The sequence below is a fragment of the Rana temporaria genome, chromosome 7, assembly GCF_905171775.1.
Source record: "Rana temporaria chromosome 7, aRanTem1.1, whole genome shotgun sequence".
Lineage (NCBI taxonomy): Eukaryota > Metazoa > Chordata > Amphibia > Anura > Ranidae > Rana > Rana temporaria.
Window position 1 is genome coordinate 207,464,944 of NC_053495.1, and position 24,136 is coordinate 207,489,079.

Genomic DNA, 24,136 nt, shown 5'->3' on the forward strand with positions numbered 1-24,136 from the left:
TCAGTGGGAGTAAACATTGCCACATTGGGTATATGGTGGAGGAATATTGCCCCATCATTAGGAGAGATAGTACCCCATTTTTGGTGTCAATGGTAGAACTGGTGCTCCATTGTTGATGTCAGTTAGCAGAATAGTGTCTCGTATCAGTGGAAGGAATAGTGCCCCAAGGATCGGATAAAGACAAGCGAAGGGCCACATCCAGCCCTCGGGCCGCAGTTTGTAGTCCACTGATCTAGGCTTACCTGTAGGTGCAAGTTGTCAAATTGGGTTTACAACCATTTTAAAGAAGATCTGTACTGTGGCAGCTGTCCCGAAAAAGGGAAAGCAAACGGCAAAGGACTCGTCGCTAGTATGGCCTGTGGTCTTCATGCAGCTGATCTTTTCCCCATTATTGACTTTCAGTGTTCTGCACTATGTCTCTGTGTGCAGGCAGCCATCTTGGTAGAGGAGCAGGGCTTTGCTTCCTAATGTCAGAGTTTCGCCCCGGTGACTGGTGGTAATCTAATGACAGGTGGGCTACTAACACAGATATAGAAAGGGCAGGTTCACAGAATGAAGCAGAAAATGGGAGATCCTTGCTTTGCAGGCCCTCGGGTACAGCTTCTTCTCCAGGAAGGAGAACCGTGAGGAGCACAGTAGTGACATCACCAAATCTCACTTCAAATCTGGTGAGTCCAGAAATTGGAGGCAGCAGTTGGATCCCAGACTACAGTGATAGAGCTATGAGCAGTGCCCGGCTCAAGACATTGTGCTGCTTGGTACCAAGAATGAAATGCTGCCCCCCCAAAAAAATTCCCCCAACCAAAATGCCCCCATATCCATTATTTTATATCATGATAACTAAAGTGGACCTATCATGGCTCTATACATATATATAGGAGTATAAAGAGGACCTGTTATGGTTGTTTACATGTATAGGAGTATAAAAAGGACCTGTTATGGCTCTATTCATGTAATTAGCCCCACAGTAGAGCGGAGAGCGGAACGGGAGGAGCGGTGGGGCGGCAATTAGCCCAACAGTGGAGTGGAGAGCGGAGCTGGCGGAATGGGATGGCGGGCGGGCAGCAATTTGCCGCCCCCCTGAAAGTGCCGCCTTGTACAATGGTACCATCGGGTCCCATGGTAGGACCGGCCCTGGCTATGGGCCTACAGAACAGGAGTGCATAGGCACAGGAAGTGCAGTGCTATACTTCAGGGGATATACAAGAAATCAGGGAGGTTTTTTTCAGGGTTCATCCAATTCTAGATGTTTCCTATTAAATAGCAAATTCTCACTTTCTGACTCCTTGTCCACTTTAGCGGAATTGTGTGACAGTGATGGGGTTAAAACGTTGCTTCTCAGGTGTTGATGAGACACCTTGCATTTCTCTGCTTTCCAAAGCTCGGGAGTATTATCATCTCATCATTGCAACCACTCGTAATTTAAATCCTTTCCGTGGAATCAATTTACAGGTGTTGCTGTTACTCTTTAGTCCCAAATTTGAATTGCTGCTGACCTAATAACAGCCAGGAGGAAATCTGCAAGAAAAGGTGACAAGGCTTGCAGGCAGTTTTCATTATTTTTCATCGGAGCTGAAGACGGTTTCGTTTTGCTGACGTCTTTTGTTATATTTCTGGGATCTTTGCCGCTTGCAGGGAAATCGTATGTGGCGCTCTTGTGGCCTTTGAAAAAGAGCTTCCCGGCTGTAAAGGGCTTATGTGCTGGAGCTACATATAGAACACTGCTGGCTACAGTTCATATGCTACATTATCCAAAGACCATCACTAGACCATCACACCTATATAAGCTTGTTGGGTGTTGCATTCTAAAGCCATGGGGCTGGATTCAAGAAGCAATTGCGCCTGTGTAACCATAAGTTACACAGCGCAATTGCTTACTTGCCCCCCGGCGTAACGAATGCTCCTGATTCAGGAACCTCGTTACGCCGACTGCAGCCTAAGAAATGCGCGGCATAAGGCTCTTATGCCCGCATATCTTAGGCTGCATTCTTGCGATGGCCGCTAGGTGGCGTTCCCGTTGTGCTCAGCGTATAGTATGCAAATAGCATACTAACACCGATTCACAACGTTGCCCGAGCCCTGCGTACGCAATTTACGTCGTTTCCGTACGGCGGTTTTCGCGTAAGGCTGCCCCTGCTATTAGCAGGGGCAGCCAATGTTACGTATACCCGTCGTTCCCGCGTCGCGAAATTTGAAATTTACGTAGTTTGCGTAAGTGAATCGTGAATGGCACTGGACGCAATGCAATGAAAGTTTCCCGACGGAGCATGCGCTCTACGCTCGGCGCGGGAACGCGCCTAATTTAAATGATTTCCGCCCCCTACGGGATCATTTAAATTGCGCGCGCTTACACCGGGCATTTTGCCGCCGCGCCCACGCAATTTACGGAGCTACTGCTCCGTGAATCAAGGGCAGCGCAGTAAATTTGCAGGGGCGCAGGGCAAAAACGTTGCCCTGCGCCTCCGTAAAAAATGCACAATTCTACTTGAATCCAGCCCATGGAAATTAATGTGAAGTTGCCTCCTCTTGCTTCTTTGTAACTATAATGGAATTCACTCTTCTAGTTAGAATTTTTGCAAGATTTTGGAGAATTGACTAACCATGAGGGCGCCACTGATTACCACTATAACATCTATCTCCCTAGTACTGTACTGACTGTGCTGAGCGCTCTCCTGCTGCCTGTCCTTGATTTAGACATTCCTTATGTGTAAGATCAATGATACAAATTGTCACAGTTGACAATAAAAGAGAGAGCATTACCTGGGGGGGGGCTTCAAAGTTTTGCTATGGGGCCCCACAGGGCTGGACTGGGACAACAATTTGACCCTGGACTTCATCCAGACTGGCCCACTTTAACAGGTCTCTCCCAAGGCGACCGGACAACTCCCGCACCCCCCCCCTTCCCCCCCGGCCACCCAAGCCCCCTCTTCCCCTTCACTAGCCACTAGCCGTTCTACTTTATTAGAGGAGAACGGCTGGTATTGGTACTCTTATAGGCAGTACCAGTTGGGAAGCTAGACATTATTTCACCCGGGGCAAAGAATCAGTTTGGTGCCCCCCCCCCCCCCCCCTTAGGCAGAAGTGAGAAACTCCCAGGCCATAGCTGTTGAGTCAGCCGTCTGTCCCCTCCCCCATGCTCCTCTGTCGTCCCCCCTGCTCCTCTGGTCCTCCCCCTGCATCTTTGTTTCCCCCAGGTGAGCTCTGCAGGGAGGGGAGAGGAGGTGAGCGCTGCGGGAAGGGAGAGACAGAGGAGCGGAGGGGGGCGGCGGCCCGCTGTCACTGAAGCCGGCCCACTGAGCCATCGGCTCACCGGGAAACTCCCTGTATTCCCAATGGCCAGTCGATCCTTGGTGCCCCACAATTCATATTTTCACCCCTGTTTCTGTCTTTCGTTATTTTCTTTATCTCATGCCACTAAATATAATTTCAACACTCGCACACCTTGGTGTTTCCAAATGCCTGTGCTTGTTGTGAAATTGCGTGATAATTATTCATGTAACGCCGCTGAAAACGACACGCCGTCCGGGACCTCGGCCCCTTAAAACGCCTAACGTGCCCACGAGTGAATTTCACTGATTCAGTCAATTTCCCGAGCTGAAAGCTTCCAGCGTTTTATGGAAGCACATCATTCTGAATCGAATTTGTTTCACCTTCATTGTTATTAGACATATTTATATGCCCATTACAAGCGGTAACAATGTAGCACCGCTGAGCGAAGTGGATACTTTCTACTTTTGTCTATAGCTGTAGATTAGCGGGTGAAATTGCATTAAATGTTCTTTTCAGCATCCAGGCTGTCGATTAATCAGTTGTTACCTGAAAACTCACTTATGTTGCTAAATGGATTCTTGGGTTGTATTGTGCCGGATTCTATACACGTGTTTTCCTCGCATGGAAGGAGTAAAAATACATCGCTTAAGATGTTAATTATTATTTTTTTTTTGCATTATTTCAGACTTTACATTCATGTGGAATGAATTTCTTCAGAGATGGTTGATGTGTAACTGGAGAGAGTGCAGGGAAGGGAAACTAAACTAATCAGAGGCATGGAGGACCTCAGTTATGATGAAAGATTAAAGCGGAACTCCAGCCAAAAACACAGAAATAAAAATTGATATATGTAACACACTCTAAAGGTCAGACGTCTACAAAGGAATGAAAAAGTAAATGAGAAAAGTTGCGCTACTAGTGATAAAATATATAAGAATAGCAGCCAGCACCAACAAAAGAACAATATTGTGTACAAAAATAAAAAGGAAAAAATGCAGTGCTAAAAAATAAACACTATTAGCCAGATTCAGATACAGTTAAGACGGCGTATCAGTAGATACGCCGTCTTAACTCTGAATCTACACCATAGGTGTCAAACACAAGGCCCGTGGGCCAAAACCGGCCCTCCAGACCATTTCATGTGGCCCTTGCACCTCTCCTGCAGCTGCGGGAGAGAGCTCCAGCCCTCCTCCAGACCCTGAGGCCGCGTGCACACGGTCGGACAAATCCGATGAGAATGGTCCGACTGGCCATTTCCATCGGTTCACCGCTGAAGTGGTCTGATGTCCGTACACACCATCATTCCAAAAACCGATCGGGTCAGAACGCGGTGACGTCAAACACACGACGTGCTGAATAAAACGAAGTTCAATGCTTCCAAGCATGCGTCGACTTGATTCTGAGCATGCGCGGGTTTTGAACCGATGCTTTCTGTACTAACCATCGGTTTGGACCGATCGGGCAGCGGGCCATCGGGTCGATTTTAAAGCATGTTTTAAAATTTTCGACCGAAGGACAACAGACCGATGGGCTATACACACGGTCGGTTTGGACCGATGAAACTGAACTTCGGTCCATTCTCATCGGATTTGTCCGACCGTGTGTACGCGGCCTTACTTGCTGTTTTCAAGTAATGCATCCAGCTTCTTCCCAGCAGCAGCATAAGGAAAGGGGGGTACACTGTGATGTATGGGAGAGTAGGGGACTTAACTTCTGATGATGGGGGGGCTCTTGACATCTAATGTAAGGGGCGCGTAGGGTGACCACGTGTCCCGGATTGCCCGGGGACAGTCACGCATTTTGCAGGTCTGTCCCGGGCACCTTCATTCCAGGACAATACAGTGTCCCGGAATGAAACTGACACAGCCACCCCTCCGGGCCAATCCGATTCCCCCCCAAAAAAGGTCGCCACATCACCGCTTTAATCACTGACAGTACTTGTCCTGGCCGGGAATGCCTGGCGGCGCACAATCCCCGCCCCTTGCTTGTGATTGGATAAATCATAAATCCCGCCTCTTGTGTCCAATCACTGTGCCGTGATTCGTTACATCACAAGCTGATTTTTGGGAAGGGAGGGTGTCCCTGTATGGTAGTTTGGATATGTGGTCATCCTAAGGGGAGGGGATGCGCTGGACATCTAATCTTACAGATACAACCGGCCCTTTTGAGGGTAATCATAATGCTGATGCGGCCCACAATGAAATTGAGTTTGACACCCCTGATCTATAACATGGACAGAGACGTACAAGCAAAACAGTATAAACAGTATTATACACAAAGCCTGACACAAACAGACATCACACATTACAGTATGTTTAAGAACAAAATGTTTGATGCCTTTTCCATTTGACAGAAGACATTCATGTTCACTTTGCTTCCCCACTCTTTTTTTTTTCTTCATCTGGTGCTTTTAAAGGGGCAGTCCACCTATTAGTGATGCTCTGCAGCTCTAGTTGTAGGCCTGCCACTAGAGCTGCAGAGCATCACTAATAGGTGGACTGCCCCTTTCGGAGACAGGTGAGCCCACTCTTTTTGGACCCTCCAGGGTGAGCCCTGTCTGCCAAAGTTCCTTGCCCTGCCTTTGCCTGACTTGGAGCATCAGAGATTACCACCGTCCTTGGGGGTCTTCTCACTCCTTCTGCTGCATTCTTCATAATCTAAACCAGGAGTGTCAAACTCAATTTCATTGTGGGCCGCATCAGCATTATGATTACCCTCAAAAGGGCCGGTTGTATCTGTAAGATTAGATGTCCAGAGCATCCCCTCCCCTTAGGATGACCACATATCCAAACTACCATTCAGGGACACCCAAAAATCAGCTTGTGATGTAACGAATCACAGCACAGTGATTGGACACAAGAGGCGGGATTTATGATTTCTCCAATCACAAGCAGGGGGCGGGGATTGTGCTCCTCCAGGCATTCCCGGCCAGGACAAGTACTGTCAGTGAGTAAAGCGGTGATGTGGCAGCCTTTTTTGGGGGCATCAGATTGGCCCGGAGGGGTGGCTGTGTCAGTTTCATTCCGGGACACTGCATTGTCCTGGAATGAAGGTGCCCGGGACAGACCTGCAAAATGCGGGACTGTCCCGGGCAATCCGGGGACACGTGGTCACCCTACCTCCCCTTACATTAGATGTCAAGAGCCCCCCCACCATCAGAAGTTAAGTCCCCTACTCTCCCTTACATCACAGTGTGCCCCCCTTTCCTTATGCTGCTGCTGGGAAGAAGCTGGATGCATTACTTGAAAACAGCAAGTAAGGGTCTGGAGGAGGGCTGGAGCTCTCTCCCGCAGCTGCAGGAGAGGTGCAAGAGCCACATGAAATGGTCTAGAGGGCTGGTTTTGGCCCGCGGGCCTTGTGTTTGACACCTATGATCTAAACAAAGACAAAACCCAGCAAGAAAAGTGGGATGCCCTGGTAATGGGCACAGCAGGTGTGCTGACCTGGGAACACGAGCCAAAGGATCCCATCTCCGGAGATAAATGAAAACTGCTGGTTCTCCATCATCTAAAAATATTAGCTCAGGGTGGAGGAATGGAGCAAAATGTGACAGCGTGATCACTGCCTTAGAGGGCCAGCGGGTCTTTTATCACCATGTGTTTAATGAGGGTGGTTTGGCCGGACTCCATCCAGTATTAGCGATTGATGGAAGAGGTGTGTGACATCTGAGACAATCACTCCAGGCTGGGGGTAGATAGCAGACTGAGAGGGAGCTTTACAGATAACAGAAGTGGCTGTTATCATACACAGGAATGGAAGATATGGACTCATGCCAACAATCCTGAACTTCCCTACTCTGTAACTTAGAGCTGAGGTTCAGGCAGATATAACTCCTCCTGAGTGCAGTTTTTTCTGCACTCCTGTGACCCATTTTCAGCAGACAGCGGGCTGAATTGTCACCCAGCCGGTCCTGGCTGGGGCAAGATCACGACAATGAAGCTGGGATCCGCCCACTTGCCTGGACCGACACCCGGCTCAGCCTCTCGGCAAGCCGCTGAGAGCCTGAGCCTGCCGTTTCTGCCTCCTCCACATTCCAATGCTCCAATGAGTGGGGGGGGGGGCAGAGCAGACAGCGGTGACTGACAGTCACCAGCTCTCTGCTCAGGGAGCTGTGAGAACTGAGCGATCAGGGGTGCTTGATCGCTTGGTTCTCAGTCTTAGAGATCAAAGAGGAAAGACTCCCTAGTGCCGCACATCCATGTTGTCTGGTAGTAGTGATGAGGGTGACAACCTCAGCCTGGGCTCCTGACAGGCCATAAATACAGATTGTGCAGCGCTCAAATAAAATAATAAAAGATAAATAGAATGTCCATAAAATCGCAGTACACCTCCAGTGAGTGCCAATGTAGACAGACAGATGACTGTGTAGATAACTTCACACGTGCTAGACACACATCCACCACCACATGAAATGGCCTCTCACCTCACCACCTGGACCCTTTGATTATGGAGGGTCAAATGCGCTTTGTGTCTAAATATCAGCAAATCCAGCAGTAGTAGAGACGTCACAGAGAAACCGATAGGTCATCCCAGGTCATGTAATAAACAAATGCCAAAGCATAGTGCTCTCCGTTTGGATAAACAATTTAATCGTAATAAAAGATAAAACAACACTCACAATAAAGGCACCACGATCGGTGCCGATGTATACAGCGTGTATATTGAGCAAAGTGATAGCCGCGGGTGACGTCACGACGCCACTGACAGGCCATGCCTCCGCAACACGTTTAATTCCCCCCTCCTCAGAGCTTAGTCATGGGAATTCCCCACGACTAAGCTCCGGGGGGCAAAGCGAAGCGTGTTGGGGGGGGCGTGGCCTGGCGGGAGCCCAGGCTGAGGTTGTCACCCTCATCACTACTACCAGACAACATGGATGTGCGGCACTAGGGAGTCTTTGCTCGTTTACCTCCAGTAAATATAGGAGCTGGGACAAGCTCCACCCCTCGCCGACGCTCCCGATGCGGTTGCGTCATCCAGATTATTCCCTTTACTGACGGAGCCTGAGAGGCACCTCAATCTATTGTGGCTCTGTCTTAGCGCCAGCTAAAAAATATACCATATTTATCGGCATATACCGCGCGCCGGCGTATAGCGCGCTCCCCAAGCTGAGAATGGAAGTTTAGGAAAAAAAATTACATTTTGAATGTCTTGCCCGGTGTCCATCGGTGGCCTTGTCTGGCGTCCATCTGCGGCCTTGCGCGGGGTCCGTCCAGCCTTGTCAGTGTCCGTCTGCTGTCTTGCCCGGCATCCATCGGCGGCCTTGTCTGGCGTCCGTCTGCGGCATTGCGCGGGGTCCGTCGAGTGTTGCGCGGGGTCCGTCGAGTGTTGTGGGGGGTGTCTATCCGCACCTTGCCCGGGGTTGCGTTCCGTTGTGTGTTTGAATTTGGCGCGCTGTGCAGAGCCGGATTTCCTGCGCACTCGGCTCCTCTCGCGTGGCTGCAGGCGGGAGCCGAGCCTAGCCGAGTGCGCAGTACACTCGGCTCGGACACTGTCGGAGATGTCGGAGACAGCGGGGATCGACGTATATTGCACACCCACGATTTCCCCCTGATTTTAAGGGGGGAAAAAGTGCGGGGTATACGCCGATAAATACGGTATATATGTATTGTGTGTGTATATATATATATATATTTGTTTTTTATTTTTTATAATAGCAGCCCAGGGAGAATACATCTCTCACCTTCTGGCGCTGCGGATTTCGCTCGTACTGGATGTCCAGGGCTGTTATACATGGAACGTCTTCTTCCCTGGTTGTCACCGAAAACAAAGAGCTGTCCTTACATCACCTGCTATGTACCGCAAGGCCGCGTCGCTCTCAGGCCGAGCCGCTGCCAGTAACAGTTCAAGTTTAATTCAGTGATTGTACAGGACTTTGATTAATAATAGCTGACTGCAGATTGCGGTTTGAATTGAAGGTTTTTATTTTTTTTATTTTTAGATTGTGTGAAAAAATGTTCCGCGCTGTGCCCTTTTGAACTTCTTTCTTTTTCACCCCGGAGAGTTGAGTGGTGTCACGCCTACGTTGAAGGACGGCCTGTGGCATCTCACACATAGGAAAGTGGAATGCCGGCTTTCAGAAGCCTCTCCTCAGTCAGCGCAGGTTATACAATACTACAATATAAAGAAATAAAAAGGTTGTGTTTATACGCTTAGTCAGTTTGTGATGGAAAAAGATGATTCTCCTCTGTTATTATAACAGAGAATATTTACAAACATGACCCATGCACAAAAAAAGACTACTATCTCGACAATTCTGTTTTTTTACACAGTTACATAGTAGGTGAGGTTGAAAAAAGACCAACCTATCGGCCAGATTCAGAGAGAGATACGACGGTGTCCTGATACTCCTGATACACCGTCGTATCTCAGAGTTAGGCCGGTCGTATCTATGCGACTGATTCATAGGGCCAGATTCACGTAGATCAGCGGATCTATAGATCCGCTCGATCTACGTGAATTAAGATCCGCTCCCGCAAGTTTGAGAGGCAAGTGGCTAATTCACAAACCACTTACCTCCAAACTTGCGGCGGCGGATCCTAAATCCCCCGGCGGAATTCAAATTCCGCGGCTAGGGGGAGTGTACTATTTAAATCAGGCACGTTCCCGCGCCGATTTAAATGCGCATGCGCCGTCCGGGGAATTTCCCGGCGTGCATTGCTCCCACTGACGTCACTAGGACGTCAGTGGTTTCGACGTGAGCGTGACTTGCGACGCGCGTGTTTGTGAATCGCCTTACGCAAACGACGTTTGAAAATTCAAATTCGACGCGGGAACGCCGGCTATACTTAACATTGGCTGCGCCTGATAAAAGCAGGGGTAAGTATACGACGGGAAAGCCGCTACGGAAACGTCGTAAGAAGACTGCGTCGGGTCCGCGTACGTTCGTGAATTTACATATCATTCAAGGTAAATCAGCGGGAACGCCCCCGGCGCCATTTTTAAATCGAAAAGAAGATCCGACAGTGTAACACATTGTAACACTGTCGGATCTTAGCCATATCTATGCGTAACTGATTCTATGAATCAGGCGCATAGATAGGACCAGTGTAAGTCAGAGATACGATGGTGTATCTGTAGATACACCGTCGTATCTCTTTGTGAATCTGGCCCTAAATGTCATAAATAGGCTTAGGCATGAAAGGGTTAAACGATGTGATTTGTAGTGTACATAGAACAGTTCACATGAGTGTAACTAACATGTACTGCGTGTTCCAAACAAACAGAAGTGAAGGGGGAAAAGAGAAGTTTGGAAGCTCGGGGAGGACATTACAACAAGGGCAGAATTGATCTAGAAAGAAATAGAATACAGGGCCATTTTACGTAGTGGGTGTGGATGGATTTATTTAGAAGAATAAGTATAAAGTTCACTAAAAAGCTTTCAGCAGCACATGCATTTGAGCAGCTAAAGTGAAAGTCCTTTCTGGGGTTCTCCTTTAGGGTACGGTTGGTTTCACCCACTATCCCTCTCATCTGCGTTCTTCTCGGTTTGCGGAATGTGCCGGGGCTTGTCGGGGCCGGACCATTGTCTCCAGGTGAAGCAATACTTCACTCTCAAGTGTCATTCCATTCTACTGCCCAGACAGCTCAGCTTCACCAACACTTCCAAGAATTCACTTCACTGACCAAATAAAATCTCAGCATTGTTTGCATTAATCTTCCATTGCTGCCATCATCTGAAGAATGCGGATTCCTTCTCTATAATGGAAGGGGGAGGGGAAAAGAGACCCTGTCTGCATGAGTGAAAGTTTATCCTGGATGACTGACGTTTTCAAAGAGCGAGACTTTCTCTTTGAAAGATAAAGAAAATATTATTGTAGGCAAAGCAGACTAAACAGTTTAATGGTCGCCGGTTCACTGAGCGCCTTCATCGTACTTATACATTGTGTCGCTGTTCACTTTTTCTTTTTTTAATAGCCAAGATTTACTCCCAAAAAATACAATGACGACACAATGGCACATTCACCAAGTAATTATTTAAATGGTTTTTCTTTTTGATCTTCGTTCCTTTCCTTTCTTTCCATTCTAGTCTAAATCACTTCTAAAGGTTCGTACGCACCATCGGACTTTTCTGAACATAAAGTTGGTCCGTTCACAGACCCAACTTTTTGTCCGATGGAAGCCAAAAAAGTTGGTCCGATGGAACGTACACACGGTCGGACAAATACGAAAAGTTTCCGATTTTGAAGTTGGTTGGCCAAAAGTCCGACCGTGTGTACGGGGCTTAAGTTTGGTTTTAAATTTTCCTCCTGCTACTTTGAGGTCATGGCCTCATGTTCTTAGCTTTAGGCCTCGTACACACAGGCAAGAATTATTTTTATTTTTTTACTCATTTGTTTTATTTTTACACTTTTTTTGTATTTTTTTTTTCTTTTTTATCACTTTTATTCCTATTACAAGGAATGTAAACATCCCTTGTAATAGGAAATGTGTGTGACAGGTCCTCTTTATGGAGAAATGCAGGGTCAATAAGACCCTGCATCTGTCCTCCAGGCTGCAAAGCATGAGATCGGTGAAAAAAAATTCACCGATCTAGCCGTAATCTTGGCTTTGTTTACTTACGGTTACCCGGGCGTGACATCATCACATCGCGCCCGGGCCTCCGACAGTCATAGAGATGACTGGTGACCATCTGGTCACCAGTCATCTCTATGCTTCCTGCCTGCGCCGGACGATTCTTTCTCCGGGCCCCCAATGGCACGGGAGAGCCCGGAGAAGCACCGGATGGCGGCGGGAGGGGGGGAATGTCCCCTCCCGCCGCCTATAAGAACGATCAAGCGGTGGAAGCGCCGCTATGAACGTTCTTATGATGCACAGAATCGCCGGCACTAACAAATGATATCTGAATGATGCCTCTAGCCGCAAGCAGTTTTAAATGACTTTTTTCTTATAGTAATCTCATTTTGTGCAGGGACAGTTCTAAACACGTGCCACTTCACAGGCATACTATAGACACCCAGCAGGTACGATATTTAAAGGAATTTTTTTTTCACTTTAAGCATCATTAAAATAACTGCTCCAGAAAAAACGACCGTTTTTAAAACTTTTTTTTTTCATTGATACATGTTCCCTGGGGCAAGACCCGGGTTCTCAAAGACGTTTTACGACAATAACTTGCATATTAGGCTTTAAAATTAGCACTTTTGAATTCGAACGTTCGAGTCCCATAGACGCCAACGGGGTTCTAAACGTTCGCGCGAACGGTCGGTCCGTTCGAAGGTTCTGGTGCGAACCGAACGGAGGGGGTGTTCGGCTCATCCCTAATGGAGATATATATATATATATATATAGAGCTGTCCATGGTGCTGATCCTTTGTTTTCACACACATTAATTTCTTGATCGGAGGACAGGTTGTGTTTTAATTTAAAAGAAACCCCGATAAACACAACTTGTACCAAGCACTCACACACTCACACACTCTTCTAAAGCTCTGGGGATGACATTCATTGGACCTGGAAGACTTATGTCAGGTACACACAATCGGAAATTACAACAAGAAAACCATGGATTTTGTTCTGACGGAATGTTGGCTCAAACTTGTGTTGCATACACACGGTCACACAAATGTTGTCGGAAATTTTGAAACGTCTGATTCAGCGGAGAGTCTGTTCCCGGATCCCTTTGCTGGACAGACCAGACAGAACACTTGTGAAAGGACCCTGGGGGGGGGGGGGGGCGTAAGGGCCACAACGTTTTGGCCTTAGATCAGTGGTTCTCAACCTTCTAGTGCCGAGACCCCTTGATCAAATTTCCCAAGTTGTGGGGACCCCTAACAGTAAAATTATTTCATAGCATAGGTTGTCGGCACCCAAGGCAAGACAAGTAATTTATGTCTCCGACTTTGTGGTGTCTCGTAGCAGTGACACCTATGCCGAAATCAGGAGATAGGGTCTCCTCTAGCCCCTCCCACTTCATTATTTACCAGTCAGCTGACCTCTAGTCTCTGCCCCCCAGCTATGCCGTGAACTGAGTGGGTGGCTGTGAAGAGGCTGAGTGGGCGGCCGCGGGCTCCAGGGACAGCCCTGCTGGGCGGCTGCAAAAAGGCTAGGAGAGCGGTGTAGGCTTCAGGAACAGCCCAGGATTCGGTGACCCCTGGCAAATCTTCATTCGACCCCCGAGGGGGTCCCGACCCCCCAGGTTGAGAACCACTGCCTAAGATGATGTACATTTGAACGTTTTTCTTGTTTGATGAATGAAGTGATGATATTACTCTTGGCATGTGATGGATGTTATGACACTTTGAGGAATCAGTCTTTCCCTATATTTATGAACATTCCTCTTTTCTCCCCTCTTATCCAGGTGGACCCCATGACACTGTTATCCCGGAAGTTTTCTCTTCCCTAGGAGAATCCTATCCGCACCCACCCCAGTATTCCCGGGATTGTGCCGGCTCCGATCCTGTACCGGCAGCGAAAAGGGTTAGTGACTATTTTCATTAATTAGCAGCAGAATTCAGCAGCCCCATTAACTAAGCTAATGCTCACTCTGATGTACAAACACTTCCCGCTGACTTGGTGCAAACATTCCCTGCCGCTGTCATAGTCTTCTAATCTAGGCACCCCTGCTGATGTGAGGTGTGTAAGCTGTAATGTCAGCCAGAGTTCAACCCTGCAGGAGTTGCACCATTTCCAGGCGGGGAAACCGGCTCGACTTATGTGCTTCATTTAACCCTGTTTGGCCCCTAAATGTGTCAGAAAAAGCAGCCGGCAGTCCGTTGTCTCTGAGGATGGTGTCAGCGCGGAAATGTTCACACTTTACAACCTGCTAGGTGTTGTTTTGGCGTCTGGTTTCCCATAGTAAAGAATAAAATAAACTTTGAAGAGAAACTGGAAAGATGGGTTAGTGACTTTGTTCATAATGTATAAATGAAAAATAAATCTGAAGGCCCTACGTGGTGGGGAGGCAGGGGCGGACTGACCATTGAGGCCCTCGGGCCTCAATGGTCAGCTGGTTTAGCTGCCCCGCCTCTGTAATGCCTCCTGGCTTGGTGGCCATCTGTAAGCCCGGGGGCCCCATAATCTTCTATTGCCTGGGGGCCCCATGAGATGTCAGTCCGCCCCTGTGGGGAGGCCGCAGGTGTAAAGGTCGGGCTGCTTTATTCAGTCACCTAATCTCTGGAGATCTCCCTTGGGGCTCATTCAGATGGGCGCTGACACCCGTCCTCCATGCAGACTCGCTTTTTTTGCTGCGTGTGCGTCCCCCTCAGAGCTGTGTGCAGGCTGCCCAGAGAAGTGACTGCAGACACAGCAGCTGCATGGACACAAAATCTGAGATGCCGGCAGGAATGGGTGAATGGATCTGAATCAAGGCGCCACCATCAGGGGGGTAAAGGCAGTACACCTGTAAGGGGCCCGGGCGCCCCCTCTTTTTATTTGCACCCCCTTATAACCCCCCCCCTGGTTCTCTGCTCCAGGGGGCCCATGCCTGAAGCTGTGTAAGGGGCCCGAAAATTTCGGATGGCGGCCCTGATCTGAATGCAGTGTCTACATTCGGGTCTGTTCACCCATCACTGCCTCACTGCCCTGCATTTTGAAATGCGACTGTGCCTGTTTAACTGATGTGTCTGCATCCTCCACTTCTTTGGGCTGCCTGCATGCAGCTCCGCAGTGGATGCATGTGCAGCAAAAAGCATGGGGGACGCACAGTGCTCAAATCCTCTTACACATATGCTCCTAGCACAATTCCTGCCCCAAAAAAAAAATTAAGTTTTCCAGCACAAATCCTCTACCCCTCAAATTTCCCCTCCAAACACAAATCCCCCCTCCACTCCAAATCCCCCATCCCAGCACAAATTTCCCCCTTCCAATCCCCCATCCCCATCTTAGCGCAAATCTCCCCCTCTAAATGTTCCCTCCTAGCACAAATGCCCCCTAATCATCCCTACTAGCACAAATCCCTCTCCCACAAAGAAAATCACCTTCCTACTACAAATTCCACCATCTAACCTTTTGTAGCACAACCCCCAAATCCCCCATCCTACCACAAATCCTCTTCCCCATCTCACCTCCCAACACAAATCCCCTCAAATCACCAGCACACCTCCCAAAATTTCCCCTCCTAGAATTTTTTTTTACCCCCGCCTCCCCCCAAATGTCCTCTCCTAACACAAATCCCCTTCCACAGTGATACCACAGTGCCCATGGCAGCCGTCCCTCTTGTCCACCCCTTGTCCCGGGCCCTGGCGACTGTGCCTGTTAAACTGATGTGTCTCCATTCTCTAATTTTATTGGCTGCCTGCACACAGCTCCGAGGTGGATGCACATGCAGCAAAAAGCAGCTCAGCATGGAGGATGGGAGCGCCCATCTAAATGAGTCCTAGAGCTGAGAAATCTTCCATAGCTGTAACTTTTCCAGTTTTGGCAGCATTTGTTGTTTTATGAGACATCAAAAAGGGATGGTATATTTCCTTTGAGGAAAAGGAAATGGGCTTTTAAAGTGGCACTCTACCCTAATTATGTGGAAGGGGTGGAACCTAACTACAGTAGGGGAGATTTACTGCAATTTGCTGTCTTGGAGACGTGTCAGGAAGTGAGAAGAATTCTCCACAAAGCTAAGAGAAATATAGCCTTTGATTGGTGTTCCCAGTGGGAGATTTCCCCTCTATTCCTGTTGCAATGACAACTTTATAATGTTGGATTTTCACTTACTCCTCAGTTTTTGCATACTTTTTAGATGGCAGAATGTTCGTCTCTGATATTTTTTATGGAAATTGTACTTTTGTACAGTTATTTGTATACTTTGTATTCTATTAAAAATCTAATACTCAACTGTCCAAGCTTCTGTGAGTAGGGTTAGGACTTGAGGGACCCCAGGGGCCCAAACAAAAAAGGGGGGCAAGAGGACTATAACGGTACTGTATAGAGATAGACTCAAAAGGTAGTAAGAGTAAAAGATATATATCAATTTATTAACATGATATCAAAAAGACAAAACATAGTCATAAAAACATCAAAAGTAATGATATAAGACAATAAACATATATTGCGGGACCAGCCATGCAAATCACCGGGCTAAAGTAGTCCCCAGGGGGAGGACTTCTAGGATGATGGTACTACTAATTTTTTTATTGTTTATATTAAGAGGTTCTCATATTAAATCAAGCTTCTGTGAGATCAATATGGCCAAATATTTCAGAACCCCTGACCACACACCGACTATATGACTGGAACAACACCTCTCCAAATGACTGAATTCAGGTACTTTCAGGGAAGGACACTGTGCATATAAAATATTCTGAAACATACAAGCAAGAATAAGAATTGAAGTGTCACACTACTGTCCAATAATCCAGATAACATTTTTTTTCCCAGTAAGGGTCAATAAACGGAATAGCCAACGCATTTTGGGGGCCCAGAAACACCCCTCCTCATTGGGACTTCCATATGGAAACATTATATAAGGACTGAATATTAACTGGAACTTGAAAAGTACACTTATGGCCAAAATTATTGGCACCGATGCATTTTAGAAAATTGTTGCAATTACAAATGTTTAAAGTGGAGTTCCAGCCATTTGTATGTTTTATTAAAAGTCAGCAGCAACAAAAAGTGTAGCTGCTGGCTTTTAATAAACAGACACTTACCTGCTCCAGCGCTCCAGCGACGCGCCGGCCGGGGCTCCGCTCCTCTCCCCCCCTCCCCGGCTGGCGTCTTCATTCTCAGTGTGGGCACCCGGCCGTGACAGCTTTCGGCTTCACGGCCGGGCACCCACTGCGCAAGCGCGAGTGGCTCGGCCCGGCGCCGCGCCGTGTAATTGGCCAGGAGATCGCCTAGGACCTGTGACGTGTCCTAGGCGATCGCCTACAGCAGCCCCTTCCTGAAGGCGATTAAGCTTAGTCGCCTACAGGAAGTGGGACAGGAAGTCCCACTCTTGCTGAAGCCCCCCTCCCCCCCCAAAAAAATTACATGCCAAATGTGGCATGTAAGGGGGAGAGGAGTGGGTTAAGAGGAAGTTCCAAATTTGGGTGGAACTCCTCTTTAAGCATTCTCATGTGTATTTCTTTTGTTTGTATTTGTATGAAACAAAAAAAAGTTGAGATGCAAAAAGCCAAATCTGACACATTCCACCCAAAACTGCAAAAATGGACTGGACAAAATTATTGGCACCCTCTATTGCCCACATCTTGGAAAAAAAAAAATAACTGAAATCAATCGCTTCCTATAACCATCACCACCACCATGAGTTTCTTAGGCCGCGTACACACGGTCGGTCCATCCGATGAGAACGGTCCGAAGGACCATTGTCATCGGTTAACCGATGAAGCTGACTGATGGTCTGATGTGCCTACACACCATCAGTTAAAAAAACGATTGAGTCCAACGCGGTGACGTAAAACACAACGACGTGCAGAGAAAAATTAAGTTCAATGCTTCCAAGCATGCATCGACTTGATTCTGAGCATGCGCAGGTTTTTAACCGATGCTTTGCATTCTAACCATCGGTTTTGACCTATCGGTTAGGCGTCCATCGGTTCAATTTTAAAGCAAGTTCTAAAATTTTTGACCGAAGGATAACTGACCGATGGGGCCCACACACGATCGGTTTGGACCGATGAAAAGGTCCTTCAGTCCGTTTTCATCGGTTTGGACCGACCGTGTGTACGGCCTTATACCTCTCTATTGGAATTGTGCAACACTTTTCTTTCACCAACTGCTCTAGGTCTCTCAGATTGGAAGTGTTCCTTTTCCCAACTGCTGTTTTGAGATCTCTTTAGATCTGGATTCATTGCTGGCCAGTTCAGTACTCTCCAGGGCTTTGTCTTCAACCATTTATTGGTGCTTTTTGACGTGTGCTTTGGGTCAAATACAACTTGTATTTTCATTTGAGTCCATCTGATCCTCCCCCACAGCTAACTACCTTTTATTCCACTTGACCCTCCCTTCTAGATTGTAAGCTCTAACGAGCAGGGCCCTCTGATCCCTCCTGTATTGATTTGTATTGTGACTGAACTGTCTTCCCTGATGTAAAGCGTTGAGCGTGCCCAGCGTGCCCTTTCAAGGGTGCGCATGCGCCAAATACATTGGAGCTTGCGCAGAAAACTGCATCGATCAGGGACATTGCAAATATCTCCTAAACCGTGTAGGTTTACTAGATATTTCAAGCACCTACAGGTAAGCCTTAGGCCCCTTTCACATGTGCGGACCGTATGTTCCCATTTTCATCCATCCGTTTGCGGATGAAAACGGGACATACATTGGTCCCTATGTGATTGCGGGTGTCAGCGGATGAATATCCGCTGACACCCGTAATCACCCGCCTCCGCAAAGATCCGATTTTGCGGACGGAAGAAAATCCTATTTTTTCTTCCGTCTGCGGATCGGATGAACACGGACACACGGTCCGTGTTCATCCGATCCCCCCATAGGGGAGAGCGGAGAAAAGACAGGGCAGTCCCTGCACAGTGTGCGGGGACCGCCCTGTCAGCCGACGGCTCAGCGGGGATTTTACGGAGCGATCCCCGCTGAGCTGACGAACACACGGAGGTGGATCATTACTGATCCGCCCCGTGTGAAAGGGCCCTTAATCTAGGCTTACCTGTAGGTGAAAGTGATCTGTAAGGCCTCGTACAGACGAGAGGATATCCGTTGGAAACGGTCCTCCGGACCGTTTCCAGCGGACATTTCTGCTCCCGATTTTGATCTGATGGGCTGTAAACACCATCAGATCAAAATCCCTGCAGAAAACATATGCGGTGACGTGACGCGGCGACGTGCGCGACCCTGGAAGGTAAATACTTCCACGCATGCGTCAAATCACTTCGACGCATGCAAGGGATGGGGATCGCTTGGACTTATCCGGTGAGTCTGTACAGACGACCGGATCAGTCCAACAGACAGGTTTCCAGCGGATAGATTTCTTAGCATGCTAAGAAATTTTTATCCGCTTGAAAACCGTCGGCTGGAGAAATCTCCGCCGAAAAATGTCCGCTAGGCCGTACACACGACCGGATTTGTCTGGTGGAACTGATCCGCGGATAAATCCCAACGGACAGATCCGGTCGTGTGTACGAGGCCTTAGAGTTTAAAACCACTTTAAACATTCAGCGTAGGGGGTTTTTCACTGTCAGGGCAATAAGGATTCTCTTCCACAATAGGTGGTGTCAGCAAGGAGTATTGATGATTTTAATAGACTCTTGGACTTGCATCTTAGTGAACACAACATACAGGGATATGGGAAATGATTATCAACATTGACACACGTACACTTACACAGGTTGAACTGGATGGATAAGAGTCTTTAGTCAACCTTACCAACCATTCACCCTTCAAAATGCCTGTGGGATGACATCGATGGGTTGCTCCGCCCTCTATACTCGTTACATCCATAGGCAGGACTTCCTCAGTAGGATCCCATGCACTACACTTATCATTTTGGTTTTATGTTACTTTATTTGGGAATGTAGTGAAATCACGCCATCAGTGTTTGAGCTTGCAGCCCTAATCTAACTTTATTATCACAATGGACCGACTTCACTGATTTCATTTTTTGAACTGTTCTTTTTTTTTTTGTAGCTTTGTCTGAACATTTAGTTTAAATTTAATTAGCAATGGATTAGTCCTCTCAGTTCCTCCAGCCCTACGGGCAGCGTGTGACCCGATGAAAGGACATTTTATTCTCTTTGTGTACACAATGACATTTCCAGGGGAACTTTCTCATCACTGGAAATAAGGGACAGTTGGCAGCTTAATCATCATTTCTGCTGAAGTCAGTCTCGGCTCTGCATAGGACAAGACTGCTGAGTCGATGATATGGCTTTGTGGTTGATGTCAGGCTCACACAGAGCTTAGTGTCCATCCATAACACTCTCTGCAGAGCGCCTCCACTTCCCTCTCTCATCCTGCGGCCGGCTGGGTTTCCTCTTACTCGGCTAAAAGCTTACAAGACGCTCCCTCTCCCTGGATCAGATTGTGTTTCTTCTCTGTTACTGGCTGGAGATCCTAATCAAATATTTATAGTAAGAGTTGGGAAGTTTTAAACCTGAATATTATGGTTACAGAATGGTGAGAGTACCCACCTTCTCTGCTGCTTTTAATGTCCTCTACATAATTTATGTCTCATCCTATTGATTCTTTTGGGCTGAAAGCTCTCTATCTATCTCTCTCTCTCTTTTCTGGAAGTGCCAGGAAATTTTTCTCTACCGCTCCATTTACTGCAGAAAGCCACGTGACCCACCCAACAAAAACGTAGCAAAGATTTCACACGGCGACCCCGAGGGGGAAACCGCTGCCCGCCATGGCTGCGCTACTTTTGCCAGGCAGGTTATGCCGTCTCCTGGTAAATGGATGAGTTCTATTGAATTAATATTATATTAGCGGTAAATAAGTAACTGCTGAATCATATCTCTCAGAATTGCTTCTTTGTGAAAGTAAGACTATCCCCCGGGGTCTCTATTTTGTTTTAAACTGCTTTGATGCAATAGTTATAGACCGTAATGCTCACCTTGTCGTGTGTCTCCAGGAGGTACACCTTCCACACTTCCTGTCATTGAATGTTCTCACACTTCCTGTCTGGAATGTTCTCACACTTCCTGTCTGGAATGTTCTCACACTTCCTGTCTGGAATGTTCTCACACTTCCTGTCTGGAATGTTCTCACACTTCCTGTCTGGAATGTTCTCACACTTCCTGTCATGGAATGTTCTCACACTTCCTGTCATGGAATGTTCTCACACTTCCTGTCTGGAATGTTCTCACACTTCCTGTCTGGAATGTTCTCACACTTCCTGTCATGGAATGTTCTCACACTTCCTGTCTGGAATGTTCTCACACTTCCTGTCTGGAATGTTCTCACACTTCCTGTCTGGAATGTTCTCACACTTCCTGTCTGGAATGTTCTCACACTTCCTGTCTGGAATGTTCTCACACTTCCTGTCATGGAATGTTCTCACACTTCCTGTCATGGAATGTTCTCACACTTCCTGTCTGGAATGTTCTCACACTTCCTGTCTGGAATGTTCTCACACTTCCTGTCATGGAATGTTCTCACACTTCCTGTCTTGAATGTTCTCACACTTCCTGTCTGGAATGTTCTCGCACTTCCTGTCATGGAATGTTCTCACACTTCCTGTCTGGAATGTTCTCACACTTCCTGTCATGGAATGTTCTCACACTTCCTGTCACGGAATATTCTCACACTTCCTGTCACGGAATGTTCTCACTACCTGTCACGGAATGTTCTCACACTTCCTGTCATGGAATGTTCTCACACTTCCTGTCACGGAATATTCTCACACTTCCTGTCACGGAATGTTCTCACTACCTGTCACGGAATGTTCTCACACTTCCTGTCTGGAATGTTCTCACACTTCCTGTCATGGAATGTTCTCACACTTCCTGTCATGGAATGTTCTCACACTTCCTGTCATGGAATGTTCTCACACTTCCTGTCTGGAATGTTCTCACACTTGCTGTCTGGAATGTTCTCACACTTGCTGTCTGGAATGTTCTCACACTTGCTGTCTGGAATGTTCTCACACTTCCTGTCTGGAATGTTCTCACACTTCCTGTCTGGAATGTTCTCACACTTCCTGTCTGGAATGTTCTCACACTTCCTGTCTGGAATGTTCTCACACTTCCTGTCTGGAATGTTCTCACACTTCCTGTCTGAAATGTTCTCACACTTTCTGTCATTGAATGTTCTCACACTTCCTGTCTGGAATGTTCTCACACTTGCTGTCTGGAATGTTCTCACACTTCCTGTCTGGAATGTTCTCACACTTCCTGTCTGGAATGTTCTCACACTTCCTGTCTGGAATGTTCTCACACTTCCTGTCTGGAATGTTCTCACACTTCCTGTCTGGAATGTTCTCACACTTCCTGTCAGTAAATGTTCTCACACTTCCTGTCAGTAAATGTTCTCACACTTCCTGTCAGTAAATGTTCTCACACTTCCTGTCTGGAATGTCCTCACACTTCCTGTCTGGAATGTTCTCACACTTCCTGTCTGGAATGTTCTCACACTTCCTGTCTGAAATGTTCTCACACTTTCTGTCATTGAATGTTCTCACACTTCCTGTCTGGAATGTTCTCACACTTCCTGTCTGGAATGTTCTCACACTTCCTGTCTGGAATGTTCTCACACTTCCTGTCTGGAATGTTCTCACACTTCCTGTCTGGAATATTCTCACACTTCCTGTCTGGAATGTTCTCACACTTCCTGTCTGGAATGTTCTCACACTTCCTGTCTGGAATATTCTCACACTTCCTGTCTGGAATATTCTCACACTTCCTGTCTGGAATATTCTCACACTTCCTGTCAGTAAATGTTCTCACACTTCCTGTCAGTAAATGTTCTCACACTTCCTGTCTGGAATGTCCTCACACTTCCTGTCTGGAATGTTCTCACACTTCCTGTCTGGAATGTTCTCACACTTCCTGTCTGGAATGTTCTCACACTTCCTGTCTGGAATGTTCTCACACTTCCTGTCTGGAATGTTCTCACACTTCCTGTCTGGAATATTCTCACACTTCCTGTCTGGAATATTCTCACACTTCCTGTCTGGAATGTTCTCACACTTCCTGTCTGGAATATTCTCACACTTCCTGTCTGGAATATTCTCACACTTCCTGTCTGGAATATTCTCACACTTCCTGTCAGTAAATGTTCTCACACTTCCTGTCAGTAAATGTTCTCACACTTCCTGTCTGGAATGTTCTCACACTTCCTGTCATGGAATGTTCTCACACTTTCTGTCATTGAATGTTCTCACACTTCCTGTCTGGAATGTTCTCACACATCCTGTCTGGAATGTTCTCACACTTCCTGTCTGGAATGTTCTCACACTTCCTGTCTGGAATGTTCTCACACTTCCTGTCTGGAATATTCTCACACTTCCTGTCTGGAATATTCTCACACTTCCTGTCAGTAAATGTTCTCACACTTCCTGTCAGTGAATGTTCTCACACTTCCTGTCAGTAAATGTTCTCACACTTCCTGTCATTGAATGTTCTCACACTTCCTGTCATTGAATGTTCTCACACTTCCGGTGTGTCAGGCAGGAGTCAGCTGTCATCTGCCTGTTCTAGACAGAGTCACAGGTTCACTATGGAGCCAGGAAGTCAGTGTGTACCATTGTAACATATGGGCTGCATAATTGTGGACCCACTATGCTAACTGCAGGCAGGTGGAGGTGTGCAGGTGACTCTGGATTCCCTGGGTTGCATGGGCATACGCAGAGAAGTCGCAATTGAGACCCAGCCCTGTGCTCCAGGGGGGCCCGTGCAGCTCCCCTGTGCACCTGGATAGGAGGGGTGGCATATAGAGGAACTGATCCCCTCCATTTACTCCTTTCAGAGGCTGCAGGAGAAAAATGAAGGGGATCTGTTTATCTACACGCCGCCCCTCCTATCCAATTTCTGCTGTGATCGGGCTTCTGTGCCCTCCCATGCCCTGCAGCACTGCTGGGGGTATCCCCCTCCACTCTCCAGCTGGCTGCTGCAGGGGGTGGCTTTCAGGATGGAGAGTGGGGAAGGGGGTGGTAAATGTGTCATTTACCAGCCCCTTCCTTGCCTTAATGAATAGATTGTTGACTCTGTTCATTAATAACTGAGGCATAGTAAAAATGTGTTTACTATGCTTGTTTGTGAATGAACTGAAGCACTGTACAGAACTATTCCTGTCTATTCATTTTGTGCTGCTGAGGCAGCTGAGATGGAGATGGAGGGCTGTGTCCTCAATCTCATTTCTTTGTGTCAAAGGTAAAATATCAATGGTCTGTTTAGACCCCTGATATCTCAGCAAAAGCCTCCCAAATGGGCCTCCTAGAAAAACTGTAACAAATAATAAAACAAAAATGTAAAAATATATATAACAAATAATATATATATATATAAAAAAAAACGAATGACACCATAGTTACATAGTTACCTAG

At 47.3% G+C, this 24,136-nt stretch overlaps 1 protein-coding gene across 1 annotated transcript in view; it reads left to right on the forward strand.

The window, feature by feature from the left end:
• The window catches only part of PTPRF (protein tyrosine phosphatase receptor type F), a 1,292,748-nt gene that overhangs the window by 690,923 nt on the left and 577,689 nt on the right, over positions 1–24,136 (forward strand). Inside the window, exon 5 of the mRNA XM_040360892.1 lies at positions 13,568–13,686. The gene's annotated coding sequence lies outside the window, so the exon portion shown is untranslated. The remainder of the gene's footprint in view (positions 1–13,567; positions 13,687–24,136) is intronic.